Source organism: Anser brachyrhynchus (assembly GCF_964034855.1).
Source record: "Anser brachyrhynchus genome assembly, chromosome: 9".
Classification (NCBI taxonomy): Eukaryota; Metazoa; Chordata; class Aves; order Anseriformes; family Anatidae; genus Anser; species Anser brachyrhynchus.
In genome coordinates this window covers 15982455-16001159 of record NC_137703.1, presented here as the reverse complement: position 1 = coordinate 16001159, position 18705 = coordinate 15982455, and the positions used below count along the sequence as shown (strand labels likewise).

Below are 18705 nucleotides of genomic sequence, written 5' to 3'. Positions count from 1 at the left end.
GCCTGTCTCTGTGCTGGTTAAAATAAACCATCATTTCAACGCCAGTGGCATTGCGACACATCCTCAGCACGAGGCTGGCTCAACCTAGGGACAGACATCTCTTTGGCTATATAAATCGGTCACTTTACATCTAATTCACTGAAATTGCCTGAAAAGTTGTTTTTGCACTGGTCACCCAGTGGTCAGCTGGAAACAAAAGCCACTGGGGGAATGCTTCACAAAACGTGGCTGCTTTGGGTGGGTTCTTGCCATCGCTGGCAAAGGTTAATTTGTGCAAATCAAAATCTCCCAGTCCAGAAAAAGAGTGGAGGAAGAGGCAGGAAATGTATATGTTCTTTCTCTAGGCTATTTTTTTTGACCACGTGTTCTGCTGGTGCAGCTTTGCAGAGCCTTGTGATTACTCTTTAATAGCTGAGATGATCCCGCTGTACTGGCTGAAAAAAAGAATTCACAAAACTTGAATCTAACCTTTTTTTTTTTTTTTTTCAAGTTTACAATACTCATGTGAGTCACAGCAGAGATGGACCTTTCTGAATCACTGTGGTGAAATATTTTGCTCTTTTTTTTTTCCTTTTTTTTTTTTTTAATACAGTGAATATCTTAACAAAGCCGCCAGTAAATTCTTCATTTACCATGAGCGAAGACTGGGTACATTTCCAGAAGATGTGCATTAGATCGGCTGCAAGCTGCAGGCCCAGAAGTGGGGGACCACAGGGGTGGACACGTGGTGATGGGGATGACCCCATCAGGTGGTGGCAGTACTCTTGTCTGGTGACACCTACGGGTCTACAAGCAGGTGAAATGTTCATCGCTGGCACGTAATTACCTTATCACTGATCTTCATTTCAAATATTTCTCCATGAAATGCTGTCTATTTACATTTCTGCTCCTAAAAATTTCATAGCAGAAATGGCACGATGTCATATTTATATTAATTGGATATTCTGGGTTTACAGCTCGCTCCATGGTGGGGTTAGAAACCACATAATATGGAAAATAAAATAGATGTTTGTGTGTACACAGCATATAATTTAATGTATGAGATACACGAGATCTTCCAGCACAGAGTGTTTTAAACAACAGCATTTTAGCCTCCAAAGCACAGCAGCAAGGGAGACATTTTCCATGCTCAGTTTCTCTGCTATCGGAACATTTGTTTTTTATTCTGAATATTTCAGCACATCTATTTACCTGGCACTATATTTAGTACCACAGTACCAAGATGGCATATATAAAGATTCAATTGCAATTCCCATCTGATGTCCCTTCCCTCTCCTTTTTACCCCTTTTTTTATGTCCGCACTCTGAATTCAGCACAAAGTTGGTGTGTTTAATTTAAAAAGAAGTAAAACGCGCCAGGAGACGCCTCAGACCACTGCAAATCACCTACTTTATAGAGGCAGTAAAATTGTGTATCGGATTAAAAGTGATGCTGATCTGAAATTTATGATAACTTTTAATGGCATTATAATTTTTTTTCCCTGTGCGCTCCATCACGGAATCGTTTGGATGCACAGTGCGGCGAGATGAAATTTGTAAGGGAAGAACATTACACAGGCGAGCACCGAGACGGGGGGGACAGGCATTGGGATAATGCAGGGGCCCCTTCCCGGTGTGCTAAGGACGCGTGGCCATGTGTGCTCCGTGCCACGGGGTGAAAATCACCCCTGCACACAGTGGTTATTTTGGAGAGCACCGGCACTGGACAGTGCTGGGTCTAGACCACTAGCAAAGGTCTGTTGGGGTTCCTCTCCCTCACCCCTTTTCACTCCTCTAGGCAAAGGCAGAGGCAGGGACAGACGTCCTTTGCCGTGTATCTACCCCAGGAGCACAGGGAACAGCCCTGCAGCACTGACCCGCAGAGTGGCTGTGGTGGAGGCACCTCTGGTCCTACCCCTGCTGAGCTGGTGCCCATCTCCGCTCCATAAGCTTTTGGAGATCCCCAGGGAGGAGGCTCCTGCACTTCCCCTGGGCAGCCTGTGCCAGTGCTGTACTCTGGGCAAGTCCACAAGGACATCTCCAGCCAGCACCCAGCACCGGCAGCTTTGGTGGAGAGAGATGGATGCCAGCGGGGCCCACGGAGCCAACCAAAAATTCCCCGTGTGGAGTGCCAGGCTTTGGAAGCGTGGCTCGATCCTTTGGTTGGCAGTAACATGGATATGGCACCAGGACACTGGTGTCCAAGGGCATTTATGGGTGCACAGACACAGGAGGGCAAAGCTCCACCTTGTGCACGAGTGACTGTCTGGCAGAGCACCAACACCACACATTACCCATTTTTGGACAGAAACATGCCTCTCCACACCAACAAAAGCGTGAGACCTGAGCGCCAAAGTCAGCAGCTCTCAGCACCCCCACGGAGGTGTCCTGTAGCTTCACGCTGAACGACGGGGGAAATGTCAAACTTCAAGTTGTGACCCCCCCACTGCCTCCTCTGCCCAGCCAAGGAGGAAAAGCACTATGTGGTCTTGCAATTAAACACTTTGTACTGAGCGTATACACAAGAAGCCACAAGTAATCCTGAAACCTGCCTTTTCCTGATTTCTCAACTGTGCAGAGCAGCTAACATTTACTGACATAAACCTAGACAGTAATGCATTAGTCATGCTAAAATTAGAAAAAGAAGAGTTGTATGTATGTGTGCAAATAGTGAGATCATTAGCAGCCACAGAAAATTGAATCCCACTATTTTAATTTATAAATATATTTGTGTAAGAGCAAACCCACCTGTCAACAGCTCGGAGTTCTTTGGGAGAAATATCTCTGCATTCAAGGAGCCGAAATGCTGGCACTGCCATCACTCAAGGGATGTGCTAGGGAAGCCAGCAGATGCTGAAGGACAGGTTGTTCCAACCAGACATCTGGCAAGAAGAAGAGCAGCTCGGCAGGGCCAATGTGCATCGGACAGGAGGTGGAAGAACAGGAACTACGATCCCCACAAAGAAGAGAAAATTGCATTGATACTAGGTGCATGCAACCAGATGTCAGCTAAAATCTCTTTAGGAATAGCATGGAAAGAAATCTGAATTATTTATCCACTGGCCATTTGCTTTGTAGAACATGAGGGAATAAAAACAGTGGCTTCCCATGCCTCATTCCCCAGCACGCAGCATATATTGAGGCACTGGTGCAAGCACAGAGACAAGGCTACTGCCTCAGTTTTCACTGTGTTTAGGGAGGTGAAGATGTGGGTGCAAAAGCCACAGGTGAGACACCAGCTCTTCTGGAGCGGATTTAACAGCCCAGGAGCTGGTGAGCTGACTCTGTCCTGCTGTAGCATTGATTTGCAGTGGGTTCTTTTGCAAAACAAATTTGCAAAAACATAGGAAATTTTACAGCACCCTGGTTTTGCCATCGCTGCCTTGGCAGTGGGCAATGAAACTTCCATTTTCTCCTCCTTCTGTGCCTCACTCTTTTTTCCTCTCCTTCTCCAAACTCTGTGATACTACTCCACAGTAAAATATTAACTGCTGTAAGTGATTGTTTTGCTGTATTATGTGAAGTCAAAAACCTTTTGAATTGTATTTTGCAGTGAACCTGCCTTTGAATCCATGTGTTTTATCATTCCACAGCAACACACATAATTTCAAACAAACAAGTGAACAAACCCAACGATAATGGCCTGAATCTCTTATCAGTCAGTTTTACACTGGCGTAACTCCATAAACTTCAGTGGAATTAATCTTGATTTACACTGTTGGGAGAGCAGAAACAGGCACCGTAAATAGCTGTATACCGATGCAAGGCACTTAAAAGCAAAAGCAGTCGCACCAGAACGCCTGGCAGCAGATGAGGATGAAGGCTTAAAAAAAAAAAAAAAAAAAAAAAGCTTTCCTGGTGGTGCTAATCCACAGGCAGGGGGATAAACCCAAAGGACAGCGATAGAGAAGTCATGCCATCCAGCCAGCCCTGTGGAGATGGCAGCCCTTGATGCTGCAAGCAGAGAGTCTTGTTCATGGGACACTTTCCCCCAGGTGGTCCTCAGCACAGGTGACACCGACACATGCCACTTGGTGGCACAGGCCCCTGAGGACATCGCTGCGGGGGTAGGACAGACTGCGAGGCAGCTGCTATGGGGTTCATTAGAGGAGGTGTTTGGGGCTGTAGGAGCTCCACAGCTGGAGCTCACCTGGCCGTGAATGCTGGGACACGCCATCAAACAGAGCCCTACATGTCAGGCTGCCCCCACAGCAGAGCCCTGGAGACCTCTACTGGCACTGAGGGAATGGGGGAACCTAAAAATCCTTTGGAGGCTCCAGCATGTCCCCCCATCAGGGATATGGGCTCCCACGGTCCCTGGGAACACGGAAGGGATGTGGCCACCCACAGCCCCACTGCGAGTCGGACAATGCTGTTCCTTCAAACACCTCCTGGGAAACAGCACTGGGAAACATTTCAGAAAAATATCCCCCACAGGCTGACCCAGAGGGTGAGAATTTTTAAAACCTGTTGCTTATAGAGTGAGCTGGCTTTGGGTTCAAATCCCATTGCTGGCCTCAAATTGCCATCAATCACATGGGGACCGGGGTAACCTTCTGCAAAATCTTGTGACCACCCCACAGCAGGTGGCAGCTATTGCATTCCTTTGAATAAATCATTTTTATCAAGGTCACTTACAACTTGAAAACCAAAATCATCCTTTCAGTTGTACAGTAGCAAGCACTGGCATGTGTTCTTTGTACCACAAACATGAGGGTAGCAAAAGGATTGTTTTTCTTGCCTGCTAATTCTTCACCGCAGGGGCACTGCCGATGTGCCCTTTGCCCCCAGGCAGTCCAAGGAGAGCAAGGTGATGGCTGAGCCCTGCTGCCCGAGGTGACATGACATCTTCCCAGCCCTGGATTATTTCCACTTTGCATTGGATCTTACCAGCAGGTTCGGTTTGGGAAAGAGAAGGGAAGATGTCTGGAACCACCCTCGGAGTGCCTGGATGCTTGTCAAGGCTCCTCCCCATCCTCATCCAGTCCCTGCTGCTGGGACCAGAGCTTCTGGCATCTCCTGAAATGGCCAGAGACTGGAAATATTATGAAATTCCAGTACTGGCAATGTGTCGATAGGTTATTTAGGTCCTGAAAAGCACACCACTGCACCTTACTGCACGCCCACAGCCTGTTGTAAGCAGTTCATCATAAGCAGCTCGGCTTTTCCACGTGCACTGATAACATCTTACTCCAGGGCTCCTTGAACAGCATCATCCCCCGTTGATGGGGAGTCAAACAAGAAAGTCCTGGTTTTGTTATGGATACTTAATGCTCCTGGTAGTGTTTTTAACACTACAATCTCTGTGCCTAAATGCCTTCCCCAGATGATGTCCCAAGACCTTTTCTTCCTACACCACAGGCTTTGCCTGCATTGCTTTAGCCTGCTGGAATCCAGATGCATGTTCTGGGGCCACGAGGCCTCCTCCATGTCCAGTGTCTGACAGCAACACTGACAGAAGCACCCCACCAGACAGGGCTGCACGACAGTGAGCTGCGTCCGATGGCCTGCAGCTGGAGCACCCCCAGCACCCCTTCAGGGCAGGGGTCGGGGTGCAGAGCACCACCCAAGTCCCTTCTCACACCTGTGGGGGTCAGAACAACCAATTGGCTCTGCTATTCCGGCTATTTTTAAACTCATTTACTCAAGGTGATGGCAGAAGGCTGATAACAATATACTATCTATTTTGTCAGAGGGATAACATTATTAATTTTTGCTGGGATTGCACTACTTAGGACTAAAGGAAAGCATAGGGGATCCAGAAGGGTACACAACTAAGAAGAGATGGGACCTGCCACAAAAAATGACAAACTAAATGTGGAGCCTATGTGCTCTCCCAAATATTGCAATTGCGGTGCTCCTTGGAAAAATTTAGATAAGATAAGATAAGATAAGATAAGATAAGATAAGATAAGATAAGATAAGATAAGATAAATAACAGTAAAGAGGCCAACGTGGCCACAGAGCAGCCCCTGGGCTGGGATGGATTCCTCAGCCTGAGGACCCATCCGAGTGGGGCTGGTGAGGGACTTGCAGAAACACTGGTGCTGTGGGGACGTCAGGGTGTGGAGGCACCCAAAGGTGCTGGGCACAAGCTGAGCCTGGAGCTGGCTGAGGAGCTTGCAGGGAAGTCCCTGCGAGGCTGTGCTGGGCAGGCAGGTGGCTGAAGGTGCCCAGAGGTGTCTCAGGTTATTCTACTGGTCCCTTGGGTGAGCGGTAAATGTCCACCCCACAGCACAGGGGATACCTGCTCGTCCGTGATTTGCTTTGGCTCCTTGCAGTACACCAGCACATCTCTTTGCATGCTTGAGCATCCTCCCATCCCCATCTGTAAAACATTTCCTTTGTACCCCAAAATTTTCCACAGGGGAAAAATAAAAAATGTTCCTTAGGATAATAAACACAAACTGTAGCTATTAATTAAAGCTTGAAGCACTGCCACAATGTAAGGAGAAGGAGGCCCAGGTCCCTGCTTCCCTCCTGGGTGCTGCCACTGCGCACAGCAGCCAGCCTCCACCGCCAGCAGGAGGGTGGGAGGGAGGCTGAGGAGCAGCCCAGGCTTTACCCAGGGTCTCTTATCAATCTTCATAACAAAGAGAAAACAACTCGACCATCTCTTGTGGGCAATAAATTGAGTACACTTCCGTACTCGCCTCTGTACTCGTTTCTTTGAGAATTAGCCATACTGATGAGGCTCAGGTGAAGAGCTCCAGAAGCAATTAAAGCAAGTGCTGCACCTCGAGGTACACCTCGATGATATTTCTATGCTCCTCTTTTCACCCTGACCCTATCTGACGATAGCATCATCGTGAGGTGCGTTAGAGATGATGTTTCATGAAGGAAAACTGCACTTCACACCGAGAAAGCTTTGATCCAAATGCACTTCAATTAGCAGAGTGCAGGTCCCAGGGACTCCTGGACAAGCTGCAGCTGTAGAGATTAAGACAGAGGGATGCTCCAAGCCAGGGAAGAGGATCCAGGCTGGGGATTTGCTCTGTTTTTAACTCCTTCACTCCCCATTTGGCCACTTCCAGTTGCGCTGCCAAGACCACTGCATTCCTGGACCCATCAGGTGTGTCCGAGCAAACACCAGGTCTTTGACCAGAGAGATCCGAGCCCTAACCTCATCCAGATGTTTTCTCAACAAAGGTCAAAACTTATCTGGTTGCTGAGGCCCCCTCACTCTTATGTGCGGAAAGGAAGCGGTTTGCTGTTAATTAAGTCGTTTGGATGAAACCAGCAAAAATGTCAATGTAACAAATTAGATACTCATTGATTATTGGCTTAAAAAGGAGTTAATGGTTCTGTACTGGAGAATAATGCTAGGCAGGTCTTTAAAGTGGTACACATACAACCCTCTTGTTCATACAGGCTCTGGAGTTGGCACTCTAGTTGTGAAAATGCATATGGAAATTCTCTATATCTCTGTTCTTTCCTGTTTTTTTTTCTTTTTTTTTTTTTTTTTCTTCTTCCTGCTAGGACAGCTTGCAATCATGCTGTGCAGACCCAAAGCAGAAACATTCAACCTAATCCAATGCCATCCACCGCTGACACTCGTGTGCAGCCCCTGAGCAGGATGAACAGCATTCCCTTCTCTTACCGGCCTGCAGTTGTGACTTTGCTCATCACAGGACAGCAGGCAGGAGGGTGGATCCGCAGAGCTAGCCAGAAAAAAAGGAGCTGTTTGCACTTGGGGCAGTGCTCGAGGCAGGAGATGGACAATCGTAGCACAGACAGTGAAGAACAATTCGAGTCAATAGCAGCGACATCTGAGGATGCTGTTTTGAAAACCACAGTGTGGTCACTGTCAAGAGCTGATGTAAATTGTGTGTATTTTAATCAAAAATCTGGATTGTGGATTAAATTTTAGAAAGAAATCACATAGCTGTATTTAATTAATTGAGGCTTTAAGTGACCTAAATGGAAATACTCCATGAGGATAACTCCTCTGCTGGCTTAAGACAGTTTGTACTGGGGATACGTATTATGTTTCCTATGCACTGAAATAATCACAGTGAGTTCCCTACCTGGAAAAGTCACTTTGCCCTAGTAAAACATGTTTAGAGCAACTCTGAAAGTAAAGAGCATTTAACAACACAAGGCACAGCAGTCAGCTGGTGGGCAGATTCATAGCCTGGAGGTAACTGAGGCCATATGGACAGGTTGTAACCAAAAATGGAGGTTTTTTTAAGATAGACACCCAAAAGCCAGTCCTCGTATCGTCAAGAGAGCCCTCCCACTAAACTTCTCTCTGTTTGGAGTATAATCAAGCATCCAAGGAACAAGAAATTTTGTCTTTATGCAGAGAGCAAGGGAGGAGCCCTCAGAAGAAGACAGCCAGCACGCAGCCCCCCTGGGGCATCGCCCCCATCCCCGGGGGCTCTGCACAGCCCCAGCCCACCCCTGCCCGCATGCGGCTCATGTGCTCTAACCCTGAAAACACACCTCGCTTCGCCATTGCCAATGGTTATCTTCTCGACATCTCTCATTTTTACCTGGCTTTTCACAAACCAGTAACACGTTTTCTTTCTTTAATAGCAATGGGAGGAAACAACAAAAATTCTCCCAGCAATTCCAGACCCCTCTGAAAGGGAGCATGACTGCAACCTACTTTAACTACAACAGGCATGTCCTAGGGTAGCAAGGATGTGATGAAACACATGCTTTACAACCAAGTTTAAAAAAGAAAAGGAAAAGAAAATAAAAAGAAAGGCTACAGTCAACGGCAGAAAAAATTGATTTAACCACATAAAATATTACAAGCAAAAATCAGAGGTTAGAAGTAGAGTTGAAATGCAATCCATTACCTCCATTATCCAAAACAGGCTGTTTATTTACAGCTAGAAACTGTAGAAACGACTTGGCTTAATCGTAATTAAAACCTTTTGGTATCTTTAGAGCAGCAGAAGCTTTCCACGCAAAGGTAGCAGGGCCGTGAGGCGGAGGAGATGCTACGACTTAGAACAAGGACATCTTGGGCTGCAAGGAGAACAAAACAAAACCCTGACAAACAAGATATTAGGCTAAGAACAATTCCAACTGTGGCAAGAAAAGAGGGTTTGTAATTGAATTTGCAAAAGGCCATACAGCAAAACTAGAGCTAAACTATTTGCAACATGTATTAGCTGAAAGAAGAATTTCAAGGGAGAAAGGATCATCTGCTTGGGATGGCGCAGAAGCCGTCTGAGCTTAGTGCCTGCTTTTGCCTCCAGGCTGGCACCAAGCAGCTCCCCTTTCCTCCCCGGGGCCCGCCACCCACCACGGCACTAGGTGAGGCTGCTCTCGGCTCCCAGGCTTCTGCCACCCTGTGCTGGCATCCGCATAGACACCAATTTCCTCCTTGAAGAGCCTGTTGGGAACAGTAAGGGTGCAAATATTAATATATGGAATCCTGTAGGGTTATGGGTGCCTCTGCAACACCCATATTCCCCTCAGAGGCAGTGATGGGAGTTCTTACCGGTGCTGATGAACTTCACATTTCTCCTGAACTCTTCAAACAATTTTGTCGCTGAGACAATTGCTGCGGCAGTCGCTGTGAGAGCAGAAAATCTTCATGGAGGGGTCAAGAGCTCTGTTTGCACATGTACAATCAGCCTATATTTTGCACGTACGCAAAGCAGACATGCTTCTCCACGCAAGATGAACTGAGCTTTTCCTTGTTACAGAAACTTGGTCTTTGACACCATAGGCTTGGCAGCCACGACCCGGCTGATCTCTCTGGGGTATCTGCGGAGGCTTAGGAATAGACCACTCCATCCAACTCCCGTCCATGTCCCACCTACCGTGCAGCCAGGTGATGTCCCCCTGCAGCGCTCCCGAGTGGCGCGGGACCATGCCCAGCCTTCTGGTGCCCCCGGTAGCTCCATCGGTACCCGACATGACGTGCGGTCACATACAGCCTCACCTCGCATGTTTCCCCACATAACAAAACAGTGCCAGGAAGAGTGGAAAAATAACAAGAAATGGGTGTGCAGAAGATGGATTCCAGAGATGGGTGGTTCCTTTGTGTGCCATGGTGGAGCCCCAGATCTGTGCGGATACTGAGGCCAGACCATAGTGTTTCTTAGCCTGCATCAGGGCAAATCAGGTAGAATGCCTCAGGAGCCCGAAAAGTAAGGGAAAGAGACACGGATGTCCCCCTAAGGATTTCTTGTATTAAAGAAAAAGGAAAGTGAACAAGCATGAGAATTTTGCGGTAGTCAGAGCAGGTCAGCATGCATTTAGTCCGAGATGCATCACTCCGTGAGTCTGAAAATTGTGTCTTACCTGTGCATCTTCCACATCTGCCTGGGCGTCTGTCCACAAAGACAGACAGGCCCCTCTGGCGAGCAGCTCTGCCCAGCAAGGCGCATACAAGGGAGAGCAGAGCTGCTGCCCCTGTGCAGGCCCAGGAGGTGCCCTCCACAACCTGGCTCATGCTAGTGGGGTGTACTCTGGAGAAGTCCTCTCCACCTTGTCCTCCAGTATCTGGTCCCTCCGACCTGGTCTGGGTGATGCAAGGCATTTGGGAAAAACATAAGTATGCCAGCAGCATCTGCACATTAAACCAAGAACAAAGCTTCAGCTGGGGCTGTATCCAATTCTTTGGCACATCAAGGATGGGAAAGGACACACGGATGGCTTGTTCACTAACCCACGCTCTCCCTGCCAGAGAGCTCTGCCAGAAGTTATCAAGAAAGCTGCAAAATGAAAGCATGATACGCTGTTGTAATTATGTGTGCTTGCATATATTTTTTAACAAGCATTCTGCCTTTTAGTAAATATTCTTTAGCAACTCTGTTGTCCCATTGCAGCGCAGCTAGCTGTAAAAATGATCGCCTCATCTTTACTAACTATCAGTGCCACAGATGGCCACCCCCTTGCCAGCTGCAAGAGGGCTGAAAGCAGCTATGATGTTTGGAGGGACCAAGGAGGCCATCTGGCAGAGCCTAGTTACATCAGTGACTATTCTGTGTCTTTTCAAGGGTGGCAATTATAACATCACTGAGTGGTTACTCAAAGCAGGTTTTCCCCACCTAAAAGAAAAGGAAAAAATCACCTCCAGATCCCTCCGAGAGACATCTTTGGCATGTGTCACCAGCATCTGTCACTGTCCCCTGTACCATCTACGCAGGTCACAACACATTTGTAAGAAGCTTTGAAAACTCATTCCCCTGCATAGTAATAGTCATCTCTTTGAATAAATACACAAACCAGTTGACTAGAGGCACGTAAATATTTACAGGGCGTGCCCAAGGAGGGCCAGAAACCAATATATCACCTGAAGGAAGAATGCATGCTCAGTGATCATAAAGACCTGAGCTCACATTTGCCCTGAGCAATTACAGTTAAGTAACTGCAATACAAGCACATATTTAAGCACTTATGCAAGGAAAGGGGCCTGATGACCTCGATTATATTTGCATTGTGTTTCCTGTTGTTAGCACTTCCTTGGCGGAATGACTGCAATACATCTTGGACTCCAATTTCATCTGCCAGCTCCACGAGGCTGCAGCCAGCCACTAGAGAGATCCAAAAATGCTTAGAAGTTGAGCTGTATTTCTTCCTGAGCTTCTTTCTTCTCCTGTCCTGTCTCAGCAGCTGCTCATGTCTCCATATTGCCACGTAGAGAAGCTCAGCAGAATGAAATTAGCGCCAGACCTCCCCTGAACACCAGGCATCAGCCGTGGCAGATGGACAACCATTGCGTCCACTGCCTGTCCCATGGCCTGCTTGAGCAAGTGGCTACTCTGAAATGACACGTCAGAAAAAAATGATTGCTGTTATTTAACATCAGAAAAAATGGGGGGCAGAGGGGGGAAGGACACTTATAAGTTGGTTGCGAGCAAAGCTGCAAAAACTTCATAGTTGTAACCTGCTGGAGAGCAGCATTGTGTGTTTTGCAGACAATTGTGAGTCTTACACATCATTTTTTACCTGAGGACTCCATGCAGATACACACCCAAAAACATTAACTGTCATAAGGTGAAAGACTGAGAAGTTGCTAAATGCCATAACTAAGGTGTTTGTTTGCCTGAGCCAGGGAAGAAGGTCCCCAGTCACATACCGTTTACACGCTATTTTGCCTGCTCCATTCAGCACATAGGACGTCTGGGTTGGGAATGGCAAGGTGGTTTGCAGATGATGAGCTCAGCCTATTTCCAGTGCAAAAGTTTCTCCACTTCTGCCTGGAGACCATACTTCATGGTTTTGGGGTGTCTTCACAGAGCTATGTCCCATTGCATGGTGGAGAGAGAAGGGTAGTCCATGGGCTCCTCCAAAAGCCTTGTGTGTGATCCTCTGATTTCTGCCACTGAGCAAAGGTTTACCTTCTTTTAATTTAAAAAAAAGCTAAAAAAAATCAAGTTGTGTCTTGGCTTGTTGGGGCACCCATTGGCACAGTGCTCACCCTGCACCCAAAGGTCAGGGTGGCCCAAGGAGGGAGGGGAGAAACGCTCACGTTCCCAGCTCTTCCTCTGCTCCACAGGCAGACAGCACCCCTTGGGCACATCTCCTCCTTAGCGTGGGAGCTGCCAGTTACAGCATTGTCCTGAAACAGGCATCCAGCCTCAGGAGAAGTTAACAGTCCCAATCTTCTCATTAACACAAAACCTGCTGCTTCTGCTAGCTCCACCAGTGCAGCACATGGTGCCATCCCTTGGAGGTCCAGCTGAGATATGGACATCTCCAGATGCAGGCACATAAGACCTGTCAGACCTGCTCACAACAACACCAGTGTCCGGTACCAGTGTCACCATACAGCAACAGATACCAGAAGGAGATGTGAAAAATTAAAAAGGAGAAAAGCTGCTGTGGAATAAGCTTCCTTAAGTCCTGGAACGTGGAGGTTTATATATTTTGTAACGGCTTTTTTCTGTGTAACGTAACTGAAGAACTTGGTTGCAGCAATATCTTGAGGCAATGAATCCCCTAAGCTATGTGTGAATTGCTCACAAAAGTGTCTTTTTATCAGTTTCAGTTCTGTTGCCTTTCAAGTTTATTCAGTGTCCCTTTGAATGAGACACTCTTGTAATTGTCTAAAAAATAAATTTGATTGCCTGCTTGACCTTCTTTATGCTGTTTATTACAGTCATTTCATTTTCTATTCATTCTCTCTCAGGAAAAAACAGAGACAATATCATCACTCTAGCCACACTTGGAGTATTTGTATTGCCTGTCTCTAAGCCTTTGTTGTTTCCTTGTTTCATTTTGGATGTGGCACAATCAACTTCACACCGGCTTCAAGGTGGGAGCACACACTCACTCAAGAACAGCAGTATCGGCTCCTTCTCCACTTATGGCTTTAAAAAAAAAGAATCAGTTATAGTTTCATGCTTCTTTTTGTCATCAGGGAAGGAATCAAGAATGCAGCAGAGAGCATTGCAGTAATGCTGCACCAGTCCCGTGCTGTGTGTTATGGGCAGATCTGCTCCCATTCCCCCAGGTCCCATGGAAGGTCTGGAGAAGACAGACAGCACTGCTGTGAAAAGGTCTGGGAAGGCTGCCGTGCAGGAAATGAGTTTAGAGATGACCTGCAAAATTGGTTAGTGGTCTGCAGAGTCAGGAAAAAGTGGTAGAGAATGAACAGCCAGAAAAGAACGAATTGACACTGGTCAGTAACCCACCTCCAGTGCCACGAACTGGGCATAGCCACCGCCGCTGGGGGTTGGCAGGCTCGGCACCACCACAAGACACCAGCTTTCCCTCCACCCATTGCCATTACCGTGTACTTGATCCCAGACATTCACCAGTGCTGTGTCCAGTTCCCATGTTCTGCTGGGACCTCTGAAGGCCTGTGACGTCCAGAGCCGACCATCCTACCTAGCTACAGGATACCTCCAAAGTCAAATACTGACTGGGGACAGTCCTGCTCCAGAATCCTACTCAGTACTAACACCGAGGATCAATCACTTCCAGACTTTAAGTCCACTTATAAACAATGGAGCATCTTCACCCATCACCCCATCGCTGTAGGATGCCACACATTCGACTGCTGGTTTGAAATACTGAAAGACTTCAGCCTGGAGATACTTCATCTTCCTTCGTGATGTCTGGTTCCCCTTGTATTTTTCAAAGGATGCCGCTTGGTTCTGCTTCTGGACACTGTTTTGAACTGTCACAAAGCTCACCTTGTCAGGTAACCATTCTCAGCAACACCCTTTGAGTCTCTTCAAGCTCAGTTCAACGGGGATCGTATGATGGCTCCCCAGTATCAGAGCTGGCACTGCACCCACACCACCACTCAGATGACCACATCTCCCAGCACAACTGCATCTCCGTCACTGTGATCCACCCAGACACTCACCAGCTGCTTCCAAAGCTGGCCCTGCTCTGTTTTCTTGATATTTTCTGCCCAGAGACAGTATTTCTTCCTGGTCTTGGATGGGTTGGTGATGAATGGTGTAAAACAGCAATGAATAACCAGGCTTCTGCAGAGGGGATACAGGCTGGGACGTGGTCCAGAACCTGCCGAAGCACTTCCCCAGTTATTCGGAGGGGTCGCTGTTCAATGACAGGCACAAAGCCCTTCCTCTACGCTGGATGCATTCTCCCCGCAGCACCAGGAGATTTTGCCAGCCTGAGAACGAGAGACTGGGACTCAGAAGAGGTAATCTTTTAGAACATAAATGGCCAAGCTGATTTACTTCCAAACACACAACAAAAAAAAATTGCTTTTGGGCAAGGACCTCGTTTGCCAAGTTTCAACAGAGCAAAATTTTACAGTGAAGTTATAGCCACTTTGAATACCTTTGTTGGTTTATAATGGAAAAGCTGGCAGACCGTTATCAAAAACTGTTCTTCCAAGTGATGCTTTACCATGATACATATCCCATGCATGCGTTAAGTTGAAGATCCACATAGTAAGATTTGGAACCCTGTGAAAAATCACAAAAAATTATCCTTAGCCTCTTCCCCTGTGATTTGCCCAGCTCTAGGACATTTCCAGAATTTCCTGCAGAAGTCCCCTCCCCTCCACCAGTCACCTCCCTTTTAAAGCAGTCTGCCAAAGTCAGATTTGTTGCCTCCCGAGGCTGGGAAATTCCTTTCCCAAAGGCAACACAAGAAGAGGAGCAACCATGGTCCTGAGCTGAGCTTTAAGAGACGATCTCTGATAAGTAACAAAAAAAAAAAATACTTAGATTATGGACAGGAAACCAAACTTGAATGTAGTGTTGCTGAAGCATCTACAGTCCCGACATTGACAATAGCAAAGAGACATAGCAATTAATTACAAAAAAAGTGTCACTACTCACTCCTCCTTGAAGGAGATGGAAATGCAGGCTCTAAGGGAAGCAGGTTTGCAGAAGAGAGTACAGATCTTGGTGTCTGTGTTGATTGACCCTTCTGAGGCATCTGGAGAGTGCTAAATTCAGTGTTTTCTGGAAAATCCCTTTGGAAGATTTCCCGTGGGGACCCCAGAGCAAAGCCAACCCCAAAAAAGCAGTCTCTGGCCAGCACAATGAAATCCAAGGGGGCGTGGGGTGCAGGAAAAAGAGCTCTGATTACATGTGCGTGGGCCAGGTTCAGCCCCTTCTTGGGTTACTCTTCTGCTGTTTTATACATCCCTCTCCCGAGCTTAGACCCACACTGATGTGGGGGGGAAGAAGAAGAGCCCCCAGCCCGCTTCTTCTCCCCAGGGCACAGGCTGCAGCACCACGGTATGTGCATGTTTCGGAGGTTCTGCCGGGGTGCGCTTCTACACAGCCTCCGATGGCCTCGTTCTGCAAGTTCATGGGGAAGCTGAGAAAGCTGCTGTAAGCCTCGTGCTTAGTTTGCATTCATTTCCTTCCCAAACTCTCATTACCCGAAAGAGAAAGAGAGAGAGAGAGTGAGTGCATTCAAGTGGAAATGGTTGGAGTGCACTTAGAGGAATTTAGCCAAAAGGAAAAGGATAGATGATGGTGGCTTTTTTTAATTTTTTTTTATTCTCAAAAAAAAAAAATCCTCCAGAACTTAAAACTGTTTTAATCAGCTGAAAAACATACGTGGGCTTTACAGCTCTGAGACAGCTTGCACAGGCTCTGATAAATGCCTATCGCTCATTTGCATACGCTAACAGCTACACTTTAATCAGCCTCCTAATCCCTGATGATATTAATGAATTTTTTTTATGCTCTCTCCCTCTCCCCCCCCCCTCCCAGTTTTTTTTTAGTATCATGTTTGCTAATTCAAAACCGATCAGCGGCTTCTGTGTGCCTTTTTTTATGCAGGAAATAATGGGTGAGCTTGGTACTCCTGTTATCCTGCTCTCACAAATAATTAAGACTACAAAGGGTACAAATCAGTCTGAATGCACGGCACAAAGGCTCAAGCTATGCAAAGGTCTTTTTCTCTCTCTCTCCTCTCTCTCTCTTTCTCTCTTTTCATTTATTCTCTTCTTCTGACAAGAGGTGGCTTAGAAAGATACTTAGCAAAGCAATGAACTGGTCACTCCCAAAAAAGCAAGAATTTCCCAGCCATTTTAAAGGCTTGCAATACACATTCGGATTTTTTTTTTCATAGTTGCCCACTCTGCTACTTGGTGCACCCTGCTTCTGGGGGAGGAGGCTGCCTGTTGGAAGAGTCTTCCCCTGAAATGCTGCACCTTTGTTTTGGTGGGTCTGCTTTTCTTCTCAGGAGGGCTTGGCATGGGAGGATACCACAGGTTTTGAGGGAAAGAGACATGGAAAGGTCTATCCTACATGCGTTAACAGGGAAGAGGAGCAGCAGACCAGCTGAATCTATTTGAAATGAAAAAAACAGCTGCATGAGCCCAACAAATGCATGGAAATTCATCCAGCTTCTGAGCAGATCAGGGGCTGTAGGTGTGAACACAGGCACCAGACTACACAGGGACCTCATGAAAGCTCCCAGGCCACCAGGCAATGTCTCCCTGTTGTGGCCAAGGTCAACTGGTAGATCCAGCTGCTTCTATCATGCGGACCCTTCCCTTCTCCTCTCCCTCCCTTGGGTGTAGCCAGGAAGCCTGAAGGTAAAGTGGAGTTTGCATCAGACCCGCAGAAAATTGCCCCTCTACAAGTCTGGTAGAGAGACTGACCTCCAAGACATCCTTCATTTGGAGCACCTGGTTATCTTGAAACTAAATCAAGTATGAAACTAGCATTTCTGAATCCTTCTGGATTTTGCAGACAACATGAGACTCCTTGCTCCGCAGACCAACAGGTGGCCAATAGAATTCTGGTGAGTTTGTTTGGAAAAGTTGATGGATGCATATAGACCAACATGGTGACCAACCAGTGGAGAATCTCCAAAATGTGTTTCCTCTCAACATTTGGTGACAAAGAGGAGGACCTCTTTGTGTGGGTGACAAAACAAGACATTAGTAAATGCATACAGAAAGCAGGTGACTGGGTTTACTGAAAATAATCATTTTCATTAAAACAAAAAAAATAAACATTTGCATAGACCCTGAAAAAATGGTACAGCATCTAAAGCAAACCTGCAGCCATGCTTGAAGTGTGCAAGTCTAGACTTCCAAATTCAAGAGAATTTTCATACTAGGAAGCTGGGAAAGGTTGATGGAAAAAATGCATGCTTTTGCTAAATAACTTTTTATAGAAGATACAGGCAAACATCTCTGTAAGATAGTCTCAGAGTTAAAATATCATGTGCAGATCTCAGAGAATTAAGATGGGGAAGAAACATCAGCAGATAATCTGATGTTAGGATGACCGTAAGCATTGACAAAACATGACAACTTCTTTCTTACCTTCTTTAGTAGAGCTTTTGCTGTTAGCTGGATGAGAACAAGTGAATCAAGTCAGGTCCAAGTATTCAATAGCAAAGGAGCTTGCCAGGTCTAGGAAAATCTCAGACCACCTTTGAAAAACTCTGACCAAGAGGCTTTTGGGGAATTCAAGGAAATATCAGCACAGGTTTTCTGGGTAATATTAGTATTGCAGCAATGACAGAAGGATAGTCAGTGGCCAAGATCCCTTGCACAAGGCTTGGTACAACTGCTGAACACAAGGATCTCCCCTTGAAAAGTGGTTCAAGTAAACTAACCTCTCCTTTCTTACAGTGAAGAGACGTTGCTGAATGTTTCTCGCAGAAAGTCCTAAACAACCCAAAGATATCTGGAAATAGAATAAGGTTTGGTAAAGAGAAACTGTCAGAGAAGCATCAACAGGGAGCTTAAGACCCAAGCTGATGCAAAGCCATTTTGGTCAGTGGCTGCCTTGCAAGATGATATCTGAACCACTGACTAAAACATACCAAAAACTATGCTCCCACTGAAAAAGAAATACTGTCAATTGTTTTAGATCATGAGTATTTTCATGAATATGTTTATGGGAAGAATTCAATCAAGGTAGAAAGAGACCATAAAGCACTACGAGCCATAGAGCAAAATCCATTGTACAATGAGCCACCTGGACTTCAGAAAAAAATGTAATGAAATTGCAAAAGTACTCATTAAATGTGAAATACAGGTCCAGTAAGGAGCTTAGCAGATATGCTTTCAAGAACACCTATAAATAATGAAAGCAATGAACTGCAGGAAGAGGAGTTTGAAGTAAATATGAGTCAAGTACTACCCATGCCTGAAATGAAATTTGACAAGTTCAAACAAGTAACACAAAATGACCCAAGTTGACAACAGTTTGGGGAAAGTAATTCTACATGGATGGCCAAAGAAAATTTTGAGGCAGTGCTGAGCATAAAAACTTATTGGGACTAGAGATATGAAATTGCTGCAGTTGATGGGATTGTGCACAAAGAACATCCTGTCATAATACAATATCGGCA

The 18705-nt window shown here is 46.4% G+C and overlaps 1 long non-coding RNA gene across 1 annotated transcript in view; it reads right to left on the bottom strand.

Annotated features, from left to right (window-relative positions):
- Window positions 1-417: 417 nt before the first annotated feature.
- Window positions 418-18705, bottom strand: part of LOC308199508 — a 19269-nt gene continuing 981 nt past the window's right edge. Inside the window, exons 1-2 of the long non-coding RNA XR_013954694.1 lie at window positions 15213-18705; window positions 418-15067 (exon numbers count right to left, since the gene is read on the bottom strand). The exon at window positions 15213-18705 is cut by the window's right edge and continues 981 nt beyond it. This is a non-coding gene — a long non-coding RNA (uncharacterized lncRNA). The remainder of the gene's footprint in view (window positions 15068-15212) is intronic.